The sequence below is a fragment of the Rhododendron vialii genome, chromosome 9a, assembly GCF_030253575.1.
Source record: "Rhododendron vialii isolate Sample 1 chromosome 9a, ASM3025357v1".
Classification (NCBI taxonomy): Eukaryota; Viridiplantae; Streptophyta; class Magnoliopsida; order Ericales; family Ericaceae; genus Rhododendron; species Rhododendron vialii.
This window is the reverse complement of record NC_080565.1, coordinates 23,593,507-23,601,965: the sequence shown is the minus strand read 5'-3', so window position 1 is coordinate 23,601,965 and position 8,459 is coordinate 23,593,507. Positions and strand designations below refer to the sequence as shown.

The window sequence follows — 8,459 nt, the reverse complement described above, 5'->3', positions numbered from 1 at the left end:
GCGATAAATTACATTTTTGCAATAATTTAGGCACAGTAAATGTGATCATAAAAAAAGAAATAGAAGAATGGGAGTGATTTCTGCACTCTCATTTTTACCAATCACAGTCTTCTTTTATGTTTTTTAGTGTGCAAAGTTACCAAAATAACCTTTCAAAATGAAATAATTTTTGTACAAAGTTTAAGGACATTTGAATAATTATTGTGGTTAATAAAAAGCGGGGTGCAGAAATCACTCCGCAGAAGAGTCACTACCGTGTTTTTCTCTCTTGTTATTTAAGACAAGAATTATCCAACAAGATAGTTTTTATTTTGTCATTATATATATTCAGCCAAGAAACACAAAAAACTGTATTCCAATTGAAAAGAGTTCTGCTACACACACAGCAATTTGTGCACAGATTTCGTTGTGGGGCCCACCGCGGGTCCCACACAAATCATCCGAGCTGTTCATTAAATGTAAAATATTTTTTAAAGGGTCTCCATAAAAAATAAGCTCAATCCAATACCTATAAGTGCTTCATCCAACCATCTAACTTTTTATTTAGATTTTCGGATAATGAAAAGTTATATGATTGGATCGAACACCAATAGGTATCGGATTAAGATTATTTTTTACGGGGACCCTTGAAAAAATATTTTACATTTAATGAACTGCTCGGATGATTTGTGTGGGACTCGTGGTGGGCCCCACAATGAAATCTGTGCACAGATTGTACGTGTGTGTAGACTTTCTGAGTTGAAAAATAGTAGAAAAGTTTTACGAGGCCATATTGGTCCAAAAATTCTACACATACATATAATCTGTGCACACAGATTTCTAGGAGAGACAAAAATCACAGTACATGTTCTCCATTTATGAACTGTGCTACACACATAGCAATTTGTGCACAGATTGTGCACAGATTTCTTTGTGGGGCCCACTACGGGTCACACACAAATCATCCGAGCCGCTCATTAAATGTAAAACATTTTTTCAAGAGTTTCTGTAAAAAATAAGCTCAATCCAATACCCATATGTGCTTCATCCAACTATATAACTTTTCATTCAGATTTCCGGATAATGAAAAGTAATATGATTGGATCGAGCACCTATAGGTATCGGATTGAGATTATTTTTTACGGAAACTCTTGAAAAAATGTTTTACATTTAATGAATGACTTAGATGATTTGTGTGGGATCTGTGGTGGACCTCATAACAAAATCTGTGCACAATCTGTGCACAGATTGTGTGTGTGTAGACTTTCTGTCCATTTATGTACCGGGAGTGGAAGACGTGATGAGAGAGCGGCCCAAAAGCAATTCTCTCAAACCCTTTCTCTAACGTCTCTTTTTTTTTTGATCAACCCCACACGATCGTCTTTCTCGCGCGCGCTCCTCTCTCTCTCTCTGAACCGATTACGCTCCTCTCTCTCTCTGTAAACCGATTAATTCGTTCAGAACGTCTCTCTCTCTGAAGTCTAACCGATTACGCTCCTCTCTCTCTCTCTCTCTCTCTCTCTCTCTCTCTAAACCGATTACAGATAACGTCTCTCTCTCTCTCTCTCTCTCTCTCTCTCTCTCTCTCACAAAACCGATTCTCAATCCCTTTCACAAACCCCTCTCTCTCTCTACGTTCAAAAAAACCTCTCTCTCTCTCTCTCTCTCTCTCTCTAAATCGTGACATTACAGATTCTTCTCGATCAGAATCATCTGTGCTCTTTTAGGGTTTTCGCTCGAATCACACCTGCTTACAAATCCTAGGGTTCTTCGTGCCCTAATTTTCCCTCCAGAAAATGGCCGGACACAACCGAATCTCGGACGACGATTTCTCTTCACTCCACGATAATGGAAACATTCGTTACGAAATCTGTTGCGCACACGGTTTTTTTTTTCTTTCTCTTCGCTCGTTTTGTGCAGATGAACTCGATGCTGAAGAGGACGAGAGAGAACCCGTCGACGGTGACGCCGTCAAAGTCGACCAAGATGATTTAATGGTTCGTATTTATTTTTTAAAAATATTTTTGAGTGATTTCAATGTGTTGCTGTTTATTCGTTTGTGCAGATGAACTCGGTGCTGAAGAGGACGAGAGAACCAGTCGACGGTGACGCCGTCAAAGTCGACGAAGATGAGTGATTTTAATGGTTCGTATTTATTTTTTAAAAATATTTTTGAGTGATTTCAATGTGTTGCTGTTTATTCGTCTTTGTACATGCTCTCCATTTATGAACACGGAGTGGAGGATGTGGTGAGAGAGCAGTGGGACTGCACCGCCCAAAACCGATTCGCTCAATCCCTTTCACAAACCCCTCTCTCTCTTCTCTCCTATAAATCGCTACATTCCAGATTCTTCTCGTTCTGGAGCATCTGTGATTAGGGTTTTCACTCGGATCGCAACTGCCCACGAATCCTAAGGTGCCCTAATTTTCTCTCCAGAAAATGGCCGGAAACAACTGTATCTCAGACGGCAAAGGTAAAAACCCCACTCTCACTCCACGAAAATGTGGATTTCCGAAACATTCCCTACGAAATATGTGACGCTCATTTTTTTTTCTTTTTCTCTTCGCTTGTTTTGTGCAGATGAACTCAATGCTGAAGAGGACGAGAGAGAACTGGTTGATGGAGAGTCAGTGACGCCGTCAACGACGAAGATGAGGAAGACGGTATTATGGCCTTCTCTTCTGCTTTTTTGTTTTGTTTCTCCCACTGTATACTCTTGTTTGTGCCATCTCTTCTTTCTAGTTTGTCTACATCAACGGCCACAACTCATTGACAACTTCCTCTCTGGACTATATTCAAGAGTGATCGGCCGTATGACAATTCAAAGTAAATATCGTTTTGAAGACAATACTAGGATCCCTGTGTTACGAAAATCTGTTTATGTATGCATAGGGAATTGGTTGATACTTATAAAGAGAGAGGTAAACATAATGGACGAAGATAATTAAGTAATTTCCATTAAGCCTCTTTTTGAGCATTTGTTACCCTAATTAATTTTTATGCCATTTTCGATTTATGGGCTTATGATTCTATCTCCTTCAAAATTTCCATGTCATTTGGCTATTTCTGTATATAACCACGCATTATGACTCCTAATATTTAAGGATCGACCAACAATAGAAATAAAATATCCATTGAGGAGAACTATAAGTCACAACTAAACAGGAATTTTTGGAAAAAGATTTTTTTGATCTCTTTTCTAGCTTGCATGTAAGATAGATATAATGTAAAAGTTTAAGGCTCAATTTTTGTTTTCAGATTTAAAATAAGGTCTTGGGTAGTGATATAATGTCTTCGACACTGATACTTTTGTATTATTTCTGATGAGTTGTACATCCTGTGTTTCGTGCCATAGTGCCATGTTTATTCATGTTTTGTTCATCCACTGGACCTATGTGAAAAATCGCCGCTAGATGCTTTGCTTAAAGGGTATCACGATTCAAATAATTCAATGTCAAAGGATAACCTGAGACCGACTCCACTAACCACAACCTTCTTCGTGACTGCGTTCTAAATCAGCTCCCATAGCACATTCATTTTGCAGGGGTGACCCTAACTAATTAGTGAGTCAAGTGACTGAGTTCTAAACCAGAGCCTCTATCACATTCATTTTGTTGGGCAGCCCAAATTAACTAAGGAAAACTAGAATATTGTGCTTGTAAGACGCATTATATCTGTCCTTCATACACTTGGACTAACCCTTTGGCTAAAGTAAAGAACTACTATTGTAGTTCAACTTCAAAGGCATACCATTGCCCCAGAACTCATAACCATTGAACAGTAAACACGCACACGGAGACAACTAAACAGCTTGCCCGACTATGTTAAGCTCCATTCTTGCAAGATTCGAGCTTTTTAATGTACAATATACATACACACATAAGTAGATCTGCAGAATTTTGGTTTCTTTTATTCTTTAGTTTAATGAGCCCCATGAATCGTGTGGAAGTTGGATACTCCAAATTTGAGGGTCCAAGAGTTCATAAAAACTATCTTTGTGAAAAAGAAAAAAAATGAATGAAAGATCTTTTCTTGGCAGGGAATAGAAAGGCTAGGAGTGTTCCAAACTATCAGTAGAATAGGAATGTGCTTTGCGACATAGCAGAACTCAATCAGTCCATTAATTTGCATGACTGGTTGCAAACCCTCCCCTCCCCCCACCCCCCATCTTCCCTTTCAGTTAATGTGGTTGGTTGTAGACTTGTAGCTGCTCTAATCTCAGGATCATGCATTCAACGTTTCTGCTTTTCTAGCCCCTATGAGGATAATAAATCTTCTTCACATGCGTCATAGCAACAGTGGTTTGATACCAAGTTAGCATTAGCTATGTTCTTTTCATACCCTATCTGTAAATCTATGGAGGTGTGGCAAATTCTAAATCTTATGATTACCGGTCATTATATCCTATCAATGCTATCATATTTATGTTCTTTTTCTTTCCACTTTTCTTATTGAGCCTTTTGTTTGCTATTAATTTCACTTTCAATAAATTTTTTTTTTTTTTTGCTTTTACTAAATTCTCTAACATTCTGAACTATTAACTTCTTTAGGTGATAAGTGGCCACGGATCGCACGATAAAGGTACCGTCTCTTCTTGAACTTTCTTTCTCCAAGTTGAGGCAAAGTTACAATACATTATCTGTTATGAATGTCACTTTTAAAATTCATTATGAGTTTATCAACCTCAATAATTCAGGTCAATGAATTAGTATGTAGATCGATAGTTTCTTCTTCTGCCCAAAAAAGTGTTCATTGAAACCACATGCTTCTTTCGCTAAATGGTTTGATATGCTCCTGATCAACTTTAAAGTTTTTGAAATGCCTTCCTTTATTTTGGTGACAACACCTTTCATTGTTCCTTACTTCTTTTGACATTTACAGCTGCAGACACTAACTTCATAAATCATGTATTGTGAATGGTTAAATTGGATGTTTCTTTGCAGGCCCTGCCGTCAGCAAAAAATGCACGTATATGTCCTCTGCTAGTGATGACAAACAAGTTAAATGTTGAGACCTTAAGCAGAATAAGATTGGGCATGATAAGCCTGGATTAGAGGTACATATAACATGCACATACTTCGATTACTATATCAATGCATGTATTTTTTTTTTGCTCGGCAATCAATGCATGTATTAACAATGGTTAAACTTAAGTTTTTCCCAGGTTATGTCTAATCATGGTCATCTAAGTGGGAGTGTATTGCCTGGCTCTTCATTCGACTTTTGACGTACTCACAGGTGGTCGGATTCTGTCTGCCGGGTAAGGATTCAATTTCACAGTTAAAATAAAGATCACAATGTTACTTCTCCTTTAAATTCGTATAAATTTGTTTTTAAAGTGGAAATAATATTCTTATACTTGGATGCTACATCATGTTTTCAGGTCTGGCAAGAAGCAAGTTCATGCACTGTCTAGGGATGAGAATACAGTTTGCTCAGTTTTTACTCGACCTACAGTAAGATATCTTTTCTGCAGTGGAAATGATGTTTCAAAAGAGATGGCTCGGTCTCCAACAGAGATTAGAGGTCTATTTTTTGATAAAGTTGAAGAAGGTGGTGTTTGTGTAGTAGATAAATCACAAAAATCTGTACCTAAGTCCTTTTCTTGTAATTCCATCCTTATCATAACATGTTTGCTTTCAAGGTCCACAAGTTATAACTGGCTCCCATGACACGACGATTAAGTTCTGGGACCTTATATATGGTGATCAATTTTTTAATTTTGTTTCCTTATCCTTGGTTTCTTTTCCACTATGTATTTAGTAATGTTGATTGATTATTTGTCTGGTAGGTATAACAATGGAAACTCTTACACACCATAAAAAGTCTGTGCGAGCAATGGCTCTACATCCTACAGAGTATGTGCCTATGAATACAATAGTTTTCTTCATGAGGCTTTCCAATTTATTTTTTGATTTAGTTTTGTTCCTTTTACCTCAATTTCTTGCTCTTGTTTCCAGGAACTGTTTTGCATCTGCGTAAAAAATTTCAACCTTCCAAAAGGAGAATTTATTCGCAACATGCTGTGAGTATCTTTCTTGGAAGATTACTTTTGTACACACCTTCCACTAAAGAAGATGTAAGATGGGATATGATATGCAATGATTACTTTGGCACCATTTTGTTTCGTGTTTTCCCTCTTACGAGGAACTTTCATTTTGTCATTCTGAGGCAGTTATGGGGGAGAATTTTGCTGTATTGGGCAAGGAAAAAGCTGAAATATTGCAGTGTTCAATGCATACAAATATTCTTTTTTCCTTGATTGTTTTCCAAAACTTTCCTGTTTAGTATTTTTGTGTAGCTTCCAACATAGTCGCAGGTGCTAGCCAAAGGGCCCTATATGTATGGCGTGTGGTCTTGACAAAGATAAATTTGGATAGGAATTTTTGATTCGATTTTAGAGACTGGTTTTGCTATGAGTTAGATATGTAACAATGACAACTTTATTTTCATTATCCCTACATAAAAAGTAGACTAAAAAATATATCAGCTATATATGAAAAGCTGAGTCTACAACATGTAGAATTGTTCAAGTTCGACACTTTTGAAAACTTGACTGTAAAAAGATATCCTACATCCTATTCTTCCGTCTAAAAAGTTCTCATTTACCCTTGAATGGACGGACCTTTGTTCATGCTTCCCTCGAATGAACCACATCAAACAAGCCTCTTTTCTAAACTTCCGTGTCCTTCCAACTGCCATTCTTGGCCGTGTTTATCGTAGGACTTCTATTGCCCCTTATGCAGCTCATCTTCCATTGGAAGTTCGGAGAAACGAATACTCTCCCTCTGTTTACCTCTCCACGTGCGGGAGAGTGTTTGAGCTCATCTCATATTAGTCAATTACAACCTCCAAAACTAGTATATGAGCCTTGGCGGCCTCCCCACTCATTGCCAATTAGTTTGAGTTGGATGCTTCGGCAAGCTTTGTTTGGGTTGAACATGGTTAACACGATTAAGATATGCGTCTAACACGTTTAATGGTGGTTTGGCTACACATTTCGTGTGTCTTTCACTGACGTTTGTTTGAGCTCGTCTCATATTAGTCAATTACAACCTCCAAAACTAGTATATGAGCCTTGGCGGCCTCCCCACTCATTGCCAATTAGTTTGAGTTGGATTCTTCGGCAAGCTTTGTTTGGGTTGAACATGGTTAACACGATTAAGATATGCGACTAACACGTTTAATGGTGTCTTTCACTGACGTTTGTTGAAGGTGTTGTCATCTAGAACTACAACATAGGTGAACATAGAATTTTGGGTTAATGTTGTTTTTTGTTTTTTGAGGAATTCGATGAAGGCTTTAGTGGTTTGTGGATGTCTTATGATGTCATTATAGGGTTTGCTTTGAATAGACCGTTGCATTTTGTAGAGACTCTATCTTTTTGGTTTCTTATTGGTCGCTATGCTCGTGATATGACACAACAAAAGTTACAATCTCTAAATATCATTCTCTACACTTTGTTTTGACTATGGGTAGGCTTCCTTTTAGTGGTTTGAGGATGTCTACTGGCATGAGGTCATTATAGGGTTTGGTTTTAATAGACATTGCATTTTGTAGAGACTCTTTCTTTTTGGGTTCTTATTGGTTGTTATGCTTGTGATATGACTTAATGAAATTTATACTCTGAATGTAATTCTCTGCACTTTTGTTTTGATTGTGGGTAAGCTTCCTTCTGCTAGTTTTTTTTTTTTAATGCTTGACCTCTCTATTTCTAAGGTGATGTTAGAATTGAAATTAGGTTTTGGAAGGAGCAACGGGAAGGACTTTTGGGTGGACTTTTGGAAGAGCTTGTTAAAAAAAGAAGGTAAAGTTGATTTGCTTTCCTCCAAAGTTATGAACACTTCAGTGACATTTCCCTGCTTTATGTATGCGTAGGTTTAAGAAATCAGGTTTTGAGTGTATTTGATAGGGTCTACTATTTCTGTTGGTTGTGACTAGAGCAAACAAACAACTCTAATTCTTGGTTCCGATCAGTCATCAATGAAAAATCACGAGGCGTAACAGGGTTTATTAGTTTCAATCACATATATGATCTTGTGCCTTAATTGCTTTCTGCTCCCTCCTTCCCTATTTGCAGTAGAATCATGCCCTATTCTCACTTATTGCACTGGTTGAAGTGAAGATGATTGTTCGAAGCAGGGTTAACCAAGTTTTTCCTTAAGTTTTTGCCCAAATCCAATACTAATTTTTATCAGGGCTCTGAATACCGTTTTGTAGATATTCCGGTACACTAAACTTTCAATTTCGTTTTGGCCAATATTCTGGCCCATACCGGCTGATTTTGGGGTTACCAGTTGATTCCGGCCTCTTTTTGGTAGAGTACCGTTCATCATCTCTAGGCTATTGGTAAGCTTTATAAAGCTGTGAAAATGTGAGAGAGAGAGAGAGAGAGAGAGAGAGAGAGAGAGAGAGAGAGAGAGAGAGAGAGAGAGAGAGAGAGAGAGAACTCTAATTCTTGGTTCCGATTAGTCATCTG

The 8,459-nt window shown here is 37.8% G+C and overlaps 2 long non-coding RNA genes across 2 annotated transcripts; both read left to right on the top strand.

The window, feature by feature from the left end:
* Positions 1–2,067: 2,067 nt before the first annotated feature.
* Positions 2,068–3,276, top strand: LOC131300788 (uncharacterized). The gene is made up of 3 exons (XR_009191068.1): positions 2,068–2,124; positions 2,327–2,453; positions 2,561–3,276. It is a non-coding gene; the product is annotated as an uncharacterized LOC131300788 (long non-coding RNA).
* Positions 3,277–5,144: 1,868 nt separating this feature from the next.
* On the top strand, positions 5,145–8,125 carry LOC131300786 (uncharacterized). The gene is made up of 4 exons (XR_009191067.1): positions 5,145–5,240; positions 5,364–5,684; positions 5,772–6,005; positions 7,722–8,125. It is a non-coding gene; the product is annotated as an uncharacterized LOC131300786 (long non-coding RNA).
* Positions 8,126–8,459: the final 334 nt, after the last annotated feature.